Below are 20,853 nucleotides of genomic sequence, written 5' to 3' on the forward strand. Positions count from 1 at the left end.
ATATTCAGGATTTCTGCACAGGCAGTTCCAGGGCATCATTTGTAACATTGTTACACAAGCCAAGCATCCACACTATTAGTCTACTTCAAAGAAAAAGGTTAATATTACATGTGAGCAAAAAGAAAACTGGGAGTGGCCTTGTCCTCCTTGTACCTCCTCTGCCAACCGGCAACCTTGGGCCTGAGGCCTTGAGACCAAGCACCATGACTTCAATAAAGTTGCAGAGTTCTGATGGAGAGATATTTGAAGTTGATGTAGAAATTGCCAAACAATCTGTGACTATCAAGACCATGCTGGAAGATATGGGAATGGATGATGAAGGAGATGATGATCCTGTTCCTTTATTAAATGTTAATGCAGCAATTCTATAAAAGGTCATTCAGTGGTGCACCCATCACAAGGATAACCCTCTTCCTCCTGAGGATGATGAGAACAAAGAAAAGCAGACAAAAGATATTCCTGCTTGGGACCAAGAATTCCTGAAAGTTGACCAAGGAACACTTTTTGAACTTATTCTGGCTGCATACTACTTAGACATCAAACCAAAGGTTTGCTTGATGTCACATGCAAGGCTGTGATATGATTAAGGGGAAAACTCCTGAGGAGATTTGTAAAACCTTCAACATCAAAAATGACTTTACTGAAGAGGAAGAGGCCCAGGTACGCAAAGAGAACAGTGGTGTGAAGAGAAGGGAAGTCTTGTGCCTGACACTGTAATACTAGAAGGGTTGTTTCAAATGCTAGTTGCACTGCTCTGTTTATAACTGTTAATATTAGAACAGTAGACAAACGCAGTCTCGTTCTCTGATGGAGGAGTGTCTATGTGTTACTTTCATTATTAATAAAGAAACTGCCTTGGCCCTTTAAGAGACAGAAAATTAGGTAGGCGGAGTAAACAGAACAGAATTCTGGGAAAGAGAAGGCAGACGCTTCAGGCAGTCGCCATAGTGAGTTGCCATGCTTCTTCTCTCCGAGATGGACACAGGTTAAGATCTCTCCTGGTAAGCCACCGCTCGTGGTGCTATATAAATTACAAAATATGGGTTAAAGCAAGATATGAGAATCAACCAATAAGAAGCTACAGATAACGGGCCAGGGGCCAGGCAGTATTTAAATGAATACAGTTTCTGTGTAATTATTTTGGGTAAAGCTAGCCGGGTGGCAGGATACAGCCCCACTGCTCCTTTTACAGTTCTCACTGCATGTGTAGTTCCAGTACAGATCTGACCTATGGCTGAGTTTCTTCTGTGAGCAGAGTTCTTTTGTTTTTTTTTTTTTTTTTTTCAGTATTCTGAATAAAACTGAACTTTGGGTTCTCTGTGGAAAGTGGCATTTTGGGCTTTCCCCTCTTACTGTAAAGTGATTTCTGCCTAGTTCATTGTCCAGTTAATTTCAGTGAGCCTTTGAAAGTTGGCATTGTAAATAAAACAACTTATGAGAAGTAAAAAAAAAAAAAGAAAACTATCACAAGTTAAAAAATCAAGACTGCATGGACTATGTGAAAAAAAATCTAACCAAAATGAAATATGTGCTAATAAAAACACAAGGGCTGCAAAAGAGTCTAGTCTGGAGAGAACACCACTTTGCTTGGTAAAACATGTGAGACTCACCTCACATTCATACCTACACAGCCTTCCCCCAGTATTGCACCTTTGTGAATCATTCTTACATCTATTTTTTGGTCCTAGCTTAAAGGTTATCTTTAAAAAAATGTAAGCCAGGCAGTGATGGCACACGCCTTTAATCCCAGCACTCGGGTGGCAGAGGCAGGTGGATCTCTGTGAGTTCAAGGCCAGCCTGGTCTACAAGAGCTAGTTCCAAGACAGGCTCCAAAGCTACAAAGAAACTGTGTCTCAAAAAACAAAACCCAAAAAATGTAAGCCAGAGAAACTGCTACCTTTACTCAAGCCATGAAAGGTCTTTCTCTGTCACTTAGTATGCCTGCCATAGGACAGGGGTTAATCTCTGCTTTTTCCTTCATTTCCTGTCAGTACCCATCCCTCATTTTCTACAATCCCCTCCTTTGCTCCAAAGTGATTGCCCCCTTCTATAATGCACTTAAAACCTTCTCACTTTCATGCCAGTTCACCTACTGCTACTCAGTGTGAATATTTTTATTAGATACATATATAGATATGCAAGATTCCTCCTGGCATTTAAAATCAGCTTATGTACTATTTTCTTAGCAAGATCTTTCTTAAGCATCTTTTTCAAATCATTAATGCCCAGACTTGTTATGCCAAGATACTTTACTTGTAGATGCTATCAGGAGTTGAGATTATTTGACTTTTGTTTGTTTGATACTGTTTCTTGTGTCTCCTCTCTGCCTTTTTTCTTGCCTTATTCTTCTTATTTCCCTATCTTATTCTTTCCAATAAAATCTTAACTTGGCACATAGTAAATCTTTATTATGTTATTAATGATGAAACTAGTCTCATCTAACTAACTTTTATGTTATTTTTGCCAATAAAGTTCAGTTTTTAATCCCTCCAGAAATAATCAAAAGGAATTGTTTTTTTAATTGAATTTTTTTGCACCAAGAAAACCCAACATTAGTCAATATAAGTTATTGTAGCTTTGGAGAATATGAGCAATCTTCTTGGACAGACATCTACCCTGGTGTTAACAAAACTGTTCTCAAAAGGTATAAGACAAATTAGGAATGACCACACTGCCAGAGTCTTAAAAGAAAGAGAGCTTCGGAAAGATGGAGGAATAACAGTGGTATTCTGATAGTACAGTCACTGATCACATAATTTTTTAAAAAATGAAGCTCTACATACTGTCTAGTATGAGATCATATTTTACAAAGACAAATAATGAAGGCAGAATAAACACTGTATAACCAAAAATATGAAAATAAGAATGCTATAAATTTGTAAGAACCAGGAGTCAAGCTCAAAAATGGACTGAGCAGACCAAAGAAAAAAAAATAAGGAAAGACACAACTGCCATTCAAAAGATTTAAAATTAGCTCCATCCAGAATGAAAAGAGCATAAAAGCTAAATATGGATAAAATAATTTTTATTGATTTTGTTAGTAAAAGATTTAAATTCTGAAGCCAGTAAGATGGCTCAGTCAGTAATAGTGCTTGCCACAAAGTCTGATGACCCGACTTTGACCTCTGGGATCCACATAGATGGAGAGAATTGATGTCTGCAAGTTGTCCCATGACCTCCACAGATGAGCTAAGGCATGTGCCTTTTCTAAGTACAGGAACAATATAATACATTTTTCAAAGATTTAAATTCCATTTGCTTCCAACTTATCAAGAGGAGGAATTTCATAATGAACAAAAGAAACTGGAGAAGAGAAAAATAAAGTGTGATTTAGAATCAGATATATGAATTAATGAACTCAATAAAAACGGAGTACCAAAATAATAAATACCATATTTAAAGAATCTATAGAATAATGTGGAAGGTAACACACTGAGAAGAGCTCAGTGTAATGTTCATGAGGAATGAAACACAGTCTTAAACATCTGCACCTACTCTTGGTAAAATTCTAAAGCATACATTGATTAATAAATTAGGAAAGTGGCAGTATATTAAGAGAAATGAGTAAAACAAGTCAGCTACCAAACATAATTTTCTTAACAAAAAAGCTTGAAAAATGTTGAGATAATTGAAGTTAATCAAAACTCTCCCCAGGTTATAATGTTTATTATGACAATGGATTTCCAAGAAAAGGCGTATGAGATGTGGTGCTTCTAGTCTTTCATGGGACTGGTATCTTAACAAAAGTATATTGGGAAACAGAAGACTTCATAGTTTTTATTTAAAATTTTAATTTTCATTATGGGCTAGGTGTGCATACGTGCATGTGTAACATGTGTCCACAGAGTTCAGAGGAGGTTGTGGGATCCTCTGGAAATGGAGTTACAGATAGGTTTGAGTCACTTGACTTGGGGGCTTCAAACTGAAGACAGGTCCTCTGCAAGAGCAGGACATGATCTTAGCTGCAGAGCCATTTCTCCGCCCCTACTTTATGATTTCATATTTTTGTTTCTTGCATTAAACTCTTTTACTAATGATTCAAAGGAAGCTAATAGACCCTGCCTGTCACATCCATAGACAACACAAGCTGGAAGCAATAGTAAATGTGATGGATGGCTGAATCAATTTTGAAAAATATTATGACAGGCTGAAATATTGGACTAAAACAAATAAAATAATGTTGGGTTCCAAAATCCTGCATGGAGAAGACAGGAGACACCTGGATTAAGAGACATTCTTAGGAACAAAGTCTAGGAAGAAACAACAGTGCGTTTCTCCGCGAACAGAAACTATGCAGCAAAAGATGTTCCACAGCCATGTTTACATGTTCACTGTCTGCTGTTGATTGCTAAGTTAGTACAAAATTAGCATGACAGTGATACATTCATATGAAGACCATGAGGAATTCACTCAGTTGCAAAGCTGAAACTGTCTTGTCTTGATCAAAGAGGAAACACTCTGATTATTTGTCCTCTCTAGTGGGGAAAATGCGTAGTCTAATTAACCAAACGGTAAGCTATCTTTTAAAAATTTATTGATCTATTTATCTAGTGTGTGTGTGTGTGTGTGTGTGTGTGTGTGTGTGCATGCATGCGTGCACATCAATGAGAATTCAGGTATTGACAGAGGCCAGAAATGGGTGTCAGAGCCCATGAATCTTGAGATATACGTAGTTGTGAATGACATGACATAGATCCTCTGCAAAAGCAATAATCACTCTTGACCACTGAGATGCCTTTTCGGCCCCACAAGCTCCTTTTTGATGTCTCTACATAAATCAGACTGAGCAACTATTTGACCAGGATATCAAAGGCAGCATTCCCAGGCTGACTTCTAGTTTCCTAGTCCAGATAGAATTTTGAAGTCTATTATGTTGTATATTTCAATATTGTTTTTCTGGCATGAAACCTTAAAATAGAATATTTCAGACAATCCGTGTAAAATTGCTTTTCAGAGATGAAAAATGAATCCTTTCTCTGCTGTAACTTTCTTTGTGACTGGTATGTGCACCACACTAGGTTGCGTGCATAACGAGGGAGAGAGATTGGAGTCCACGAGCCTATCATCTAGAGTGGAAGACTGGCGAACAACTAAAATAAGGACAAATACGCTCTGGCTTCTCTTCAGGTCGTATAAACCCTTCACCTTAAAGTAAGGACAGAGAGAAAGTATCCATGACTGACAAATGGCACTTACTTCTGATTGGAAGATTGGAAAACACGGAAATTTAAAAGACATTTTAATCTCCTCCCCACTCATCAATGCCTGAGGCAGTGGGAGAGCTGGCCTGTAGTCTTGAGAGTGGGAAAGCATCTCTGACACCTACTAGCTGCCACACTTGGGAGCAGTTAGTGCAGGTGTGGGTGAGCCAGCCCCAGATTTGTGAAGATGGGAGTGCTGTCCCCAATACCCATCTGTCTTGTGGTGGCATGGGCAGGGATGAATAGACGCCTCCCTCACTATCAACACCTGAAGAAAAAAGACTTTAGCTAAACATAACTTTTTAGGCCCCCAAATCTATTTCTTCCCAGAAGAGCATAAGAAAAAAAATCAAAGTTAGGCCTTCTAAAGCTCATAAGCAGTAAAAATATTGTCCTAATTCCAGTGTAACAAATTTCAAGGTCATTTTGGAGCTATGTAGTTTTCTGTAAAAGAAAGTAATATTATGTATCCAGGACCATGCTGCTAAGGTTTAAACCCACATTTCAATATATCACCATTAAAATTTTTTTATTTCTTTATTTTTTATTTTTTATTATTATTTTATTAAAAATTTACGCCTCCTCCCCACCTCCCATTTTCCTCCCCCTCTACCCATTCCCCTCCCCTTCCCTCTCCATTCCGAAGAGCAGTAAGGGTTCCCTGCCCTGTGGGAAGTCCAAGGTCCTCCCTCCCCCAATCCAGGTCTAGAAAGGTGAACATCCAAAGAGGCTAGGCCCCCGCCAAAGCCAATACATGCAGTAGGATCAAAACCCAGTGCCATTGTTCTTGGCTTCTCAGCAGCCCTCATTGTCCGCCATGTTCAGGGAGTCCGGTTTTATCCCATGCTTTTTCAGTCCCAGTCCAGCTGGCCTAGGTGAGCTCCCATTAGATTAGCCTCACCATCTCAGTGGGTGGGTGCACCCCTCACGGTAATGTGGCAGGATACAAGATCAACTCCAAAAAAATCAGTTGCCCTCCTATACAAAAAGGATAAGGAAGCAGAGAGGGAAATCAGAGAAGCATCACCTTTCACGATAGCCACAAATAGCATAAAATATCTTGGGGTAACTCTAACAAAGGAAGTGAAAGATCTATTTGACAAGAACTTTAAGTCTTTGAAGAAAGAAATTGAAGAAGATACCAGAAAATGGAAGGATCTCCCTTGCTCTTGGATCGGGAGGATCAACATAGTAAAAATGGCAATCCCCATCAAGGTCCCATCAAGGTCCCATCAAAATTCTTCACAGATCTTGAGAGGACAATAATCAACTTTATTTGGAAAAACAAAAAACCCAGGATAGCCAAAACAATCTTATACAATAAAGGAACTTCTGGAGGCATTACCATTAAAAATTTTTAAGAAGCAAAACTAATTTTAATATTTTAGTAAATTTGTTTTTATAGAATTTTGTACATATATACAATGTAATGTGATCATATTAATCTCCCATGAACCCTTCCATCTACCACCAATTTTTCCCTAACACACCCCTCCCAATCTCATGTCCTCCCTTTAACAAAAAATACCCACTAAGTACATTTAATGCTGTGAATTTATTCTGAACCTTTAATTACAATTATTTAAACATTACTTCTGTGTTCTTGATCAGCATGTAGGGAGGCAATTCTGAATGAAGTGAAGGAACTATCTGAGGCTATCTGCCATTTCCCACACATGACACTGTTTGATATCCTCATTTTGAGAGCATCACAGAAGTTACCATGGGGGGTATATCCTTCCTTTCAAATTATCCTTCTTAAGATGGCTCTTTGACCTGGAGAGGGAGGGAGTGGGGGTATGGGTGAAAGGGAGGGGAGGGAAGGGGGAGGAGGAGGGGAGGAGATGGAAATCTTTAATAAAAAAATGAGAAAGAAAAGAATATTTAACAACCATGAATACTGAAGTTTTTCACTCCATATGCTAGTCAATCTGCATTTAAGTTCTAAGGTAATATTGATTTATTTGAGGAGCTCTTTTTCCTGTTGCAAACGGAGTCAGAAAGGTCCCATTGTCTGTGAATCATGACAACTACTGCCTTTATTAATTTCTTGCACATGCAGGTTGAAAATAAGGAATAAGCCAGGCACTGGTAAAGCTGTATGAAAGTCCCACGGGGCAATACACAACGTGAACACATCCATTTTTGGCTTACAAAAGGGAGGAATACATGGGTGCCTGGGCTCCAAAGGGTGATTTTGTGCAGCTCTCTTTAGTTACATATGGTCTGCATAAACAGATGAAGAGTCCTTGGCTCCTCTTAGACTAGGAAGGGTAACGATAATCTAGCAGCCCAAAGAAAAACAGGGATTGTTGTCCACAAACAAGTTTGATCAATGATCTGGGAGCTTCAACCTGCCATTCTATTTCCTTAATAACGTCATCTTGTGCCAACCGCTGCTGCACGCCCTGTTTGAGTTTAGGGACTAGCTATTCATCATCCTTTGCTTTTTTTTCACCAAGCAGAAGGGCGCCAATAAGGCTGCTTGTTGCCTCAAGATAGCAGGTGGCAGTGTTGGCAGTTGAGCCGTCAGCACAATGTCAATTTTGCTTTTACTGTTCTGTTCCAGAAAAGCACTGAGCTGAATGGGAGCCCATTTCACCACTTCCTAAAGTTTTTCTTTTCTTTTCTTCAAGTTACTGTAGCAGCAGAGAAGCTCCTTATATCTAATGAGCCTTAACTGGTGTTTGTTTTGAGACCAGACAAACAAATTTTAGATAGTAAAACGCTGCCTAAAACACCAGGCATTTTTTCCCTTTAAAACAAAGGATGCATGTTGGTAGTAAGATTTTGAGTGGCTAGTTACTTGATTTACTTCTATTATATTTGCAGAATTCATACCATCCTAGACTAACATAAAACAACATACTGAGACTTTCTGAGTCATTTTATAATTTCTACCCATGGCCTCTACCTCTAGTTCTTCTGTACCCTGGGAGATAAGGGTTCATTTCCGCACCTTGTTTCAGTGGTCTGTATCTTAGTAAGTGGAGTTTTCTGCACAATGTATGAACACTGGAAATGTAGGAAAAAAATATGCCCTTGAGGTAGCTCAGATGTCATGGAATCAATCTGTGATATACGTTCTGCTTTACAGTCTCCTAGAGACAAATGGGATGTGGCTTGTTTTCATTCATCCATTCCATATGCCACGATCAGTTTCCCATGAAGAAACTTTCCTAACAAATTGTCAACATGCTAGTGTAAGGATGCTGAGGACATTCCTCCGTCTGTGATATGAAGGGAGAGTATAAGGTTTGTCAGGATTCCAGGATGACGAGAACGGCCTCTTAAACACTGAACATGTCAGGAAGTATTTTCCCCCTTCGACTTTTATTTTAAGCTAGAAACACCCCCCCCAGGAAAGCATTACTCAATGGAAAAATCAAAACAAGAACCTCTTCTGAAGTATCCACTGCAGATAGCCTTCAGATTGAGTAGTCTAAGAAAATCTGGAAACTTACTCTCTTGAAGAACAGTTGATTCTTTTGCATATGTTTGCAACTATTATAAACATCTTCATGTGGTGGGCTTAGATCCCTTTCCTATTGTTCCCTGTTCTGTGTTCTCCAATAGCACCGACTAGCCTTGACCTTTCCTCCTTGTACGCGATGCATCATTTTATGCACAACTCTACTGGGACACAGGGTGCCCAGATAGCGTCAAACATCTTGAGTATCTGTGAAGTGTTTCCAGATGAGATAAATGAATTGTTGGCTAGAGAGGACCCTGAAGCCTCCCAAACAAAAAGGGCCATTTCCATTGCTGCTTCTTACCCACAAAACCAGGTGGCAAAGCCTCATGGCAAAGGCACCATGCTCTGGTTCTAGACAAAGCCAAACCAAGCTAGACCAGTACTAGAAGCTTCCTTTCTGTTGTCTAGCTTTGATGGTGCCTGAAGGTGCTATTAGGGCTGCTCAGGGAGAAAAGTCATCAATAACTGTCTCCCTGCATGGTATGACCATTATGGGTATAACCAATCACTTTCTTCTTGAATTTAAATATCATTCCATAGTAAAGAATTCACATCTTGTAATATAAACATGGTCAAAAGCCTTTGGCCAGGAAAAACATAGGAATTAGTTGGGAAGCTACATCTATTATTTTGCTAAATTAACATGATGTCCCTATCCATTTTCATTCTAAATATTTATATTTATGCTCACAAATGAGTATTGTTTCAGCTTTTGTCAGGAATGGTTCTTTATGCAGTTGAAGAAATTACTACAGAGCCTCAAGACAGAGCAGTGTGCTGGGAACAAGTGTTGAATGCTCAGTCACACACTGGACATCTGTATTCCTACATGCAAGGCTCAAAGACCATTGCATAAAATGAGGCAGGATGAATGTAAGAGATGACGGTGGTGATGTCATGCTGTGGGATGCCACTCCTAGACAGAGTATTGCTATTGCTCTAGAAATCTCAGAAGCTGTGGCTACACGCACAAAACCTGCAGAATATAAGTCCATTTACGTTGCATTATTTCGGACAAAAGCTGAAAACAATGCTAATCTGAGAGCATACATTTAAATATCTAGCACAAAAACTGATAGGGGTATCACGTCCATTTAGCAAACAAAAATGGTGGTCGTAAGGCCTCCTCGAGGTAATCAATGACTTTGAGGAGGGATGGGAATAAAAGGACTCACCTAAGAACTGACAGGCAGTCAAGAGTTGCGGTGGGAAGAGAGAAACATTTTCAGTAGCTTCTAGTCAGTTTCCCATGCTTCTGTAAGAAATCCTAATTAAACTTCTTGGGTCACAATAACATAACAAAATTATACATTAATTGTAGAAAAGTCTCAGTACATTAACAGAGTTTTGAGTGAATGACATAAAAAGAAACTATGTTTTGATTGAAAACTACTTTTTTTCCCCATGTTTTTTCAAGGTAGAGTTTCTCTGTGTAGCTTTGGAGCCTGTCCTGCAGCTCGCTCTGTTTACCAGGCTGGCCTTGAACTCACAGAAATCTGTCTGCCTCTGCTTCCTGAGTGCTGAGATTTAAGGTGAGTGCCACCACTGCCCAGCTGAAAAGTACTTTTGAGAAGGGGAGGGAGCAGATAGGAGAGAAAAATATGCAGCTCAGTAACAATAAAAAAAAACTAAAGAAAGTTAGTGTGTGATAGAGCTTCATAATAGAGTCTTCTGGAGAGTCGGAATAGTATAAAAAACTTGTGGTAGGAAAGGGTGCAAAAACAAGAACAAAAACTCTTGCCTACCAATTACTTTCTCAGACTGATATTACAAAAAATAAATTTCTACTGGTGACTAAACAATTACCAAACTATAGAAGCTTCTAAAGAAATTAAGTTCAACAGTTTTATTTTTCTGCTTCACATAAGAACTATTTTTCTGAATAATTTTTATATAGGAAGGCATACACTGATATCTGACTTGGTCAACATTTTAGAATAGAAATAAAGCCCCAAGAACCAAATGACAATCATTTATGTAGAACAGATTTTAAACATCCTGGGGCAGACAGTTGCCAAGAGACTAAAACATGCAGAGAATTTCATACATCAACAAGAGTAGTTATTTCCAGAGAATATTTCCTTGTGGAGATTACTTTCATAAATTTTAATCCTAGTCACTCCTTTTTGTGTGTGACTCAACAACTAATGAGTTAATAAAAATGATTTAAGAAATGATAACCAGCACTGAGTTATTTGGAAATTTAGGCATCTTAACTGACTTTACTTACTCAAGCTACACCACTCTGCATTTGCTAGTAATTTTCTTTTGGCATTATAAAAATAGAATTTACAACTTAATCAGCATTGCTTACATACAAAACTTCTGGAGAAAATATGCATCACTTGTAATTTATGGTCACAAATAATTTTTAATAATCTAACATACAAAATTTTAATTTAATTCTAGAGTTCTCCACCTTCTAAAGTAGACATTACTATAATCTGCAAATAAATGGAGTCAAAGTACAGAAATTTACCTAAGGCTAGATGATACTGAGGAAATCATAACATCTCATTAGGCATGCTTACTTTTCTTTGATGTCAAAAGAGGTTTTGAAGCAAATGGAATCTGAAAACACTCTCAACAAAAGATTCTGCAATTACAATGGTTCTTTTGACCCTAATCATATGAAGTTCTTATTTTAGAAGTGTTCATTTTTTAAAAATGGTGAATGAAAAAGTACACGCAATTCCATTTCCTTGTAGGAGTGTCTAAAAATAAAATAAGCCATCTTGCACTTACTAACTTTACAGTTCTTGAAGTTATTAGAAATGTCAGGATATCTGATGAAATGGTAGGGAAGACATCTTATAGTCAGACCAATAACATGCCCTCATAAGATTTTAGGGAGAATTAGATATCTCTGCCCATTGCAAATTCCCACTTGTCTTGGACATATCCTAGTTTAAATGGGAAACTAGCTTGTTATTGAGGCATGAATTAAACAGTGCGATTAACTGGCAGAGGAGAGGGCTGCTAGGCCACTGGCCATGTGCCTAGATTTTTATTCCTGCCTGCTTTCTCTGTTTCTCTATCTCTCTGTCTTTGTTTGTGTCTCTGTCTCCCCCTGCTGCATCCCCCCTTCTCTCTCATTGTTACTCTCTGCACCTCACAGGCCTCTGCAAAATTATGCAACTACAACAAAAACATGAGAAGTGTTGATTCTGAAGTACTCCTGGAAGCATTATTCTGGAGTGCTCCTGGAAGCATTGTTCTGGAGTGCTCCTGGAAGCATTGTTCTGGAGTGCTCCTGGGAGCATTGTTCTGGAGTGCTCCTGGAAGCATTGTTCTAAAGTGCTCCTGGAAGCATTGTTCTAAAGTGCTCCTGGAAGCATTGTTGTAAAGTGCTCCTGGAAGCATTGTCCTGGAGTGCTCCTGGAAGCACTGCTGCTTTCACTTCCATGACACACATCCTCTCCTACAGGACTCTTAAACTATCATTGTAGACGTGTATACATAAGTGCTGAAACAACATCAGCTGAAGAGAAGAAATTTGAGCTTAGATGCCACACACTGACCGCTCTTCTTATCTTAGATTGTTTTTCTTCTGGTTCTCAACATCCTAAGCATAGATATCCTTGAATATTTGTTAAACTGAGCATCTATCTTTGGAGCAACTAAGACCTATCAATACAAGTGATGCAAAAATGAATGTTATAAAACCTTTGAAGAGATGGTCTGGCTGAAACAGACAAACCCAAAAGTTATATAGTACACACGCAGCAACAGAAGTATGTATTAAAGCACAATGATAATCCATCCTCAGTGAGGCTGCACTGCATGTAGTACTAGAACAGTCAAGTTCCTTCTAGCAACTTCAGAAAGTACATGGAATTTCCTGACATGAGGAAACGCTTCATGGTGAGCTGTACGAAAAGACAGGTAGAAGTGCAGCTATAACTGAGTATGCAAATGTATAACATGCATATCCTTATGTGATAGTGGCAGATATTGAGTATCAAAAAGGGTATGTTTATTATCCCAAATTGCTGGTGGAATGTTTTTCTATGTTAAGGTCAATTATAATGATTTATATTTATACGAGGTTAACCATACAGTTCCTAAAAGAAGAAAAAAAACCCAAAACCATAGTCATCAATGGCATCCATTTTTTACCCAGTAGCAAATTATAGGACGAGAGCAGGGAGCAGTTCAATCTCTGCTACTTCCCCTTTGGTCTCAGCTTCTTTCACGGTGCATATCTCCTTAGTAGCTGGGATTATGAAACTCTTAAAAACCTCTTTACTAAGTCTAGATTTTACAAAACTTTAACATTTAAAGTTGTTTCTAAATGAACATCAAAAATACCACAATATTCATGATAAATTCCAGTTCTTGGGAATATGTGACTGGGTTGATTCTTAGGAAAATATTTTTGTGGTCCCCACATGTACCTGCTTAAGAGACTTAAAAGATTCTAAAGATACTTTTGTTTTACACAAATTTCATGCTATACATTTGGCTTTGAATTCTAGGCCTGTAAAAGATGTCATTCTATGAAATACTTATGTGTTTTATAATAAATACAGTAAATAAAATTAGAGCTCTGAGAAAGGAGACTAGTAAGTAAGTTATACAGCAATTATACTGATTCAGAACCTTATTTAACACTATTGCACACATGGAATCTTTGCAATGAATCTCTTCATTCAAAAATGGCATTAGCAATATCATAGAAATTCATCTCTCAAGTAGTAGGGATGAACAAAGGGATGACAGCAAAGCGTAGAGACAATAAAAATTCTCAAAAGAAGAAAGGCTTTCTCAAGTTATTTGATCTCGATGATCTGTGTGTCCTTCATGCCTTCCTGGCTGTGGTAGTTTATTCTTTCAACAAAATTCTTCATCAGCTTAGAAAATGTGTCCAACATTAAAAGGAAATTCTTCATAGTTTATCCAGACACATGATATTTTGTTAGAAGCAAAATTGTTTCCCAATATTCATGTTTCAAAGACTGTAAGATGGTTTTGATAAATATTTCAAAAGTTTATAGTGTTATATTCTTACAAAAACTCTATTACAGTCGGAGAACCATGCATTTATCAAACATACTGACATTTCCAAATCATCACTTGATGGATAGTTTGGCTCTGCGTATCATCAGTCTTTTGTGAAGAAGGCCGAGTCAGGGTGTGGTATTGGTATTATCACAGTATGGGGAAGTGTGAAGAAACAAATTTCAAAAGGAAAATTTTCAGGGTCTGTGAAAATATCACATCTACATTAAAAACAGTGGTGCTAATACCCTGGTCAATAATATAAGTTATAAGAGCTAGTTAGGAACAATCCTAAGCTATAGACCAAGCTTTCATAATTAATAAAAAGTTTCTGTGTCATTCTTTGTGATCTGGCAGTCCAAAGACAGATCTGTCTACAGACATTCCATCTTCTCCAGGGGATTCAAATTGGAAAGGAAGAAGTCAAACTTCCGCTATTTGCAGATGATATGATAGTGTACACAAGTGATCTCAAAAACCCTACCAGAGAACTCCTACAGCTGATAAATACATTCAGTGATGTGGCAGGATACAAGATCAACTCAAAAAAAAAATCATTAGTCCTTCTATACACAAATGATAAAGAAACTGAGAGGGAAATCAGAGAAACATCACCTTTCAAAATAGCCACAAGTAACATAAAATATCTTGGGGTAAGACTAACCAATGAAGTGAAAGACCTGTATGACACAAACTTTATCTTTCAAGAAAGAAATTGAAGAAGATACCAGAAAATAGAAAGATCTCCCATGCTCTTGGATAGGAAGGATAAACATAGCAAAAAATGGCAATCCTGCTAAAAGCAAACCTATAGATTCAATGCATTCCCCATCAAAATTCCAACACAGTTCTTCACAGACCACCAATTACAGCTTAAGCTGGAGAGGATGTGGAGTAAGGGCACATTTCTTCATTGCTGGTGGGAGTGTAAACTTGAACAACTGCTTTGAAAATCATTATGGTGGTTTCTCAGAAAATTGGGAATCAATCTACCTCAAGACACACTAATATTACCCTTGGCATATACCCAAGGGATGCTCAATATTATCACAAAGGCATTTTCTCAGCTGTATTAATATCAGCATTATTTGTAATAACCATAAACTGGAAACAACCTAGATGCCCCTCAATCAAAGAATGGATAAAAAAATGTGGTACATTTACACAATGGAGTACTCAGTGGTTAAAAGTAAATGGCAGCTTGAAATTTGGAGGCAAATGGATGGATCTATAAAAAAACATATTGAATGAAGTAACAAAGACCCAGAAAGACAAATATAATATGTACTCACTTATAAGTGACTTCTAGACATAAAGAAATAATACAAACCTATAATCCATAACGGCAGAAAACCTAGACAACAAAAAGGACCCTAAGAGAAACATACATGAATCTACATAGGAAGGAGAAAAGGACAAGATTTTCTGAACAAATTGGGATTGTGAGGGTCAAGGAAAAAGGTAGAAGGGGAGGTGGAAGTGAGGGGAGTGGAGAAAAAGGTGTATATCTCAGTAAACAATAAAAAGGAAAAAATAGAGTAAAAAAGAGTGTGACAGTTGGAACACTCAAAAAATTTAATTTTTTTTAAAAAAACTATTATCATTCTCCCCAATATAAAGAAAAATGGGGAGCAAACCATTTAAATATTTGAAGAGATACAGAAATTACTTGATAAAATTGAATATTTATACATAAAAATAAATATTCAATTAAGAACAAAAGAAAAAAATCTGTTTATTTTTAGTTTTGAGACATTTTACATGTAATGCCATGATACACATGTGAAGGTCAGAGGTCAGTTTGAAGAAATCAGTTTTCATTTTTGCCATGTGAGTGCCAGGGTTTGGACTCGGGTTTTCAGGCTTGGCAGCAAGTGCCTTTACCCATACATAGAGCCATCTCCTTGGCCTCATTTTATTCTTTTGTTTATAAGTTGCAACAAATTAGATGTATCTTCCATCTATTTTCTATGCTCAAAACATATTTTACACTTAGGTCTTGAAGGACCAAACTACTTTACTTACTCTCTAGAAATAGTCACTCTAGAAGTCTAAAGAAATAAAGAATTACATGAAAGCATTTAGGAGAAAAGATTCTAAACATCTTCTCTTTAATATTGATTTTTATTTTATTTATGTTTATGTGTGTTTGTATTAATGTATTTCACTTGTTTTGGGGTCTTTTCAGAGCCTAAAAGAGAGTGTTAGAAACATTGGAGCTGGCATTCCAGGCAATTGTGAGCTGCCAATATGTGTACTTAGATGATCTCTGGTTCTCTGAAAGAACAGAAAGAATTCTTAACTATTGATCCATTGCTCCAACTGGTATTTATAATTTTATATTCTTTTCAAAATTAGAGTGTAGACTGCTCAGGTAAAAACCACAAAGGTTCATTATTATAAACACAAAAGAGGAACAAAGCTAGATCATGAAAAATTGATGAAGAGGATACTAATATTTAAGAAGTATCCAAATGATGCCTATAATCTCAGCAAAGAGAAGACAACTACACCAAGCCTTTCCAGTACATGTTTCTAGAGTGAAAGGTTGCATTGTAATATTTCCAAGGGAAGACCAGACACCCATGTGTTCTTAATCTTTCTTTGGTTCCTGTGATTGTATAAAATGGAGACAAAAGTCTATCACACACTACGTTCATGGGGCTGTGTTTGGTTCCAATATATAATTATTACATTTATTTGGGATACTTGTTTAGACCTGCAATAAAAAGTTAATCCAAGAATGAATGCCACTATTAAGGCTCATCACAAGTGCTTTTAATTAAGCATTGTCTTTAAAATGTTGACTAAATATTCCCACAGCATTCCATTCTTACCAATAACCCAGGCCAAGTTCTCTTGATCTAGACCCAATATATCTTTAACAGTGAAATAAATATTTATGTTTGCTAGTTATGATTACTAAAGAGATTGTATTATTATAGTTCTCTAGATCCTATATTTAATATTAGCAAAGGCAACACATCCTTGTGATGCTGGACAGTTCTATTTAAGCATGGTTTACTAGGTATATCCAACAGTACTATGACTTTGCCTTAATATGAAGTCACAAGGAATGAACTCTATTCATCCATTCTCTTACTAATGCCTCCATGCATTGCGGGCCACTTCCATTACCTCTGGCTGTATTTGTGTTGAGACAGTAGTTACACCCTCAAAACAATAGCTGGACAAGATTGTCAACACTCAAGTATCCTTCAACCAAATCAAATGACTTTCACTAATGAAATACTATATAAGAAATATGAAGTATTAATGCAATCTTCTACCTTACAATCTATTTTTCATTGCTGTATTCTCAGTGATTAACATGAAGTCCACCATATATTTGTTTCATAAACAATGAATTAATTATCTGATATGGTCTATTCACAGTACTTTTTATTAATTTGTACTTTATCTTGCAATTGTACCATCAGTTACAACTAAATTAATTTGATATTTTAGAGTCAAATTTTCAACCAATATGATATATTTAGGCTAAAATTATTAATAAAAGGGATTCAAAATTATTTGTCTTCAACTAACAGAAACAGAAAAGTCCAGAAGGGAGAGTGTATTTTCCATTTTAATCTTCAGCCTCCTATAAAACCACTTATTTTATTCATGAAAAAAAAACTGCTCTCTTTGTTTTCATAAAACCTTGAAAAAACAACAGCATTTCCCCTAGCCCACAAAAATTACCTTCAGTCTTGCCTGTGATATGGATATACCTCCAAAGCTGAGTGCAGACAATGGACGCCAGAAAGGGTAGCATGGGGAGTTAAAGAGTCACAGTAACCCCATATTGCAAGTGAATTTCTTTTTCATGCTTAGATCAACATCCATGGCAGTCAGACTTCATAAACAATGTCACTTGTCACAGGATCTATTTACTAAGGAGTTGGATAGAAGAAGACTTCTCATTCAAGTGGTAGCTCTGATCTCCATCAACAACTGCCGTGTGGAATGCTATTTGTGAGGTGGACATTTATTTTCTAATATGCAATCCCTTTACATACAACAAAGATTCACCACTATAACTATACCTCCACTGTCCCCAAATCTAACATTACTTAACTCTTCTTTCTCCTCTGGGGATTCCCATTCCTAAGGACAGCTGATGCCATTTCACCTGGCCGAAGAGGTAAAGGCAAGAGTGGGGTAGAAAGAACTCTATACATGTTTACAGCCTCAGAAGTATGTGGAACAAGAACAGAAAAGCAAATGGTTAAAATAGAAGAGAAAAATGTGAGAAAATTTATGACTCTTACTTGTGGACAACCACATTGTGTCCTGTGTTTATGCATACAGAAAGAAGTAAAGTGTGTGTGTACGTCTGTGTGTGTGTGTGTGTGTGTGTTATAGGAAGAAGTGAAATGTGTATACGTGTAATCAATAAAGAGCTTAAAGGCCTTATCACCCTTCTTCCCTTGTTTATAATCTAGTAATGACAAAAATTACCTACTTAAAACTGAAAAAAGAATGACTCACACGCTTATAAGAAGTTTAACAGATGTTCAAAACAGAGGAAAAAATGTGTCACAATACAGTCACCTTTAATTTTCCCATCAGTAACATTCAATCTTTATTAACTGAACAGTTACTAAGAAAAAAAAAAAACATTACTTATCCAAAGGACCAGAGCTGAAGCCTCCACAGCAGAACTAAATTGAAAACTACCCAACACAGCATAAAGGCAAAATACAAATTCTGTAGTCAGACTTATTATTTTCTTTTATTTTTTCTTAGAATCTTGAAGTTAGTCAGTCCAGATGGCATTTATTCACCTAGCGTCTCCACTCTACCTACCTAGACTATCATCCTGACAAGGAAAGCAAATGTCATAGTGAAGGCAAAAATAGCAAGTGACAGTTATTTCATAATGGTAAAAAATGCTCGTATTAAAATTTCTCATTAAATAATAATCTACCACATATTCATTCATTCTTTAAAATTATTTACTAAGAAACCCATAGAAAAAAACTTTGGGAGAGGTACTGGAGGGAACATAGATTTAAAAAATAACACAAAAATCAGCTTCTGTCTTGAAGGCTCAATCCAGTGGAAGAGCTCAGTTACAGTGCTGTAGTATGTTATTCATAAGATGTGCTAAAACATCCAGGGAGGTCTTCATGGTGGGATGAAAGAACGTATAAAAGATCCAGCTCTCATGGCAGTACTGTACATTTGAGAAAGAGGAGGCATTTGTTTCTTCTGATAGGGCACCAGCATCACCAAGAGAAGCTTGAACAGGGAGGACAGAAGACTTGGTGAAATGTTTCCGTTACCCAAAGATATCCCCATGCAGAAGAAGGCAGCCCAAAGGCCACTTGAAAGAGAAGGAAGCATACACTGGTGATCTAATGGCAAATGATTGGAGTATGGAGGGATTCTCCCATTTTGTGCCTCCATAGTGAGGAGAGAAGTGCCTTGGTACCTCTGCATGCTCATCTCGGTGTTCATTTCCACCTCTCAAATGTTTTCAGAAAGGTCAGGAAAAAATATTAACCCAGGAGATAAGAAAAAACATCACAAGTGGAACAAAAGAGTCATGAGGTTTCAGTTATGGGAAACAGGTGAGTGAAGAGAAGCAGGGTTGGTAGCTTTTCCTTAGGGAGAGATACTATACCGGTGAGATAGAAGAACAACTTTCAGGAGTCAGTTCGGATGAACAATATTTACTTATTTTATTGTTGATAGGATTTTTGCCTACTTCTCCCTTCTTCCTTTCTCAAAATCTTTTTGAAACATTCTGAAATACCTTGGAAAAAGGCTTTAGACAGTTACAAAGACAAAAGTCAAATAATGTGTTTCTTTAAGGCTGACATGCATCTGCCCACTCTTTGTGATCGTCTAGGTTATGAGTATGAAAAAGCTGAATGCTCTGATAGCTAAACACTGATTTTGATTAATCTATTTCTGCTGTACTCATTAACACCACTGGAATCATATCCTTGGCAGAGCCTAACCAATAATAACAGGCACACCTCTTAAACTGAATATTGCGAAGAATGAGTCTGTGGACACACTAGACCTGTCTTCTTAGGGGTGAGACAGGTCAGCCGATAGGATGTGTTGGAAAATATCTTGTAAAAAGATGAGCCCGATGAAGGCAAAGTATATATTAATAATATCGAGGAGCCGGGCGGTGGTGGCGCACGCCTTTAATCCCAGCACTCGGGAGGCAGAGGCAGGCGGATCTCTGTGAGTTCGAGACCATCCTGGTCTACAAGAGCTAGTTCCAGGACAGGATCCAAAGCCACAGAGAAACCCTGTCTCGAAAAACCAAAAAAATAAATAAATAAATAAAATAAAATAAAATAAAAAAATAATAATATCGAGGAGACTGACCCCGAAGCAACCAGGACGTTCTGTCGGCAGGTCAGAATACTTCAGGAAACAGATCTCTCCTTGTCCACTCACATGAGGATTCCTACATTACACCTACAGAGGTGATAAAGACACGTCCTGCTATTCTGAGCCACTGCTGCAATTGTGTCTCTTTCAGGCTCCAAATGGAGCTAATAGAAGGAACTAGATGCCAAAGGAGTAGAATGTATGCTGTTCTCTGTTCAGCAAAGATACATTTTTAACTTTATTTAGATCTGTTGAGACAAAAGTTAGATATCTGGCTTTTTGCAACTATAATACCATAAAATATTAGGGTATTTATTTTGATTGTTATGGAAGAGCTATAATAAGTCAATAAGTCTGATATTCAAAGGTTCATTGATTTTTTTACCTCATATAATTTAGGTGTGTGTGTGTGTGTGTAGACTTTAGAATGACTGCCATAACAACAATCACTAAGACACCCAGTTATAAATTGCAAAATTCCAAGCTTAGATACTGGCAAACTATGAGGGCAGAACATGAATTTCTTTTGCTCTACTCTCTAGTAACCTACATGTCACAAGATGGCCTTGATTTTCCTTCATGTTCTTCTGTCTACACATGCCTGTCAAGAACTAGAAAATATTCAAATCCTGATCAGAGTTGTGCCTGATATTTTCCCTCTGGGTATTTGCTGTAATAGAAAAAGGAAATAGTATTATACAGTGCACATATGGAACATGGATTTTGATTGCTAACCACTATACCATGAGAAACATGTGTTCGTAGAAGAAGGAATAATAACCAGGTATTTTTGCAGATGGTAAGGGATAATTGATG

General features: G+C 37.3%; 1 pseudogene; it reads left to right on the forward strand.

The window, feature by feature from the left end:
- Positions 1-203: 203 nt before the first annotated feature.
- On the forward strand, positions 204-9,532 carry LOC119824222 (annotated as a pseudogene).
- The last annotated feature ends 11,321 nt before the right edge of the window (positions 9,533-20,853 follow it).

Source organism: Arvicola amphibius, chromosome 10 (genome assembly GCF_903992535.2).
Source record: "Arvicola amphibius chromosome 10, mArvAmp1.2, whole genome shotgun sequence".
In the NCBI taxonomy this organism is placed as follows: domain Eukaryota; kingdom Metazoa; phylum Chordata; class Mammalia; order Rodentia; family Cricetidae; genus Arvicola; species Arvicola amphibius.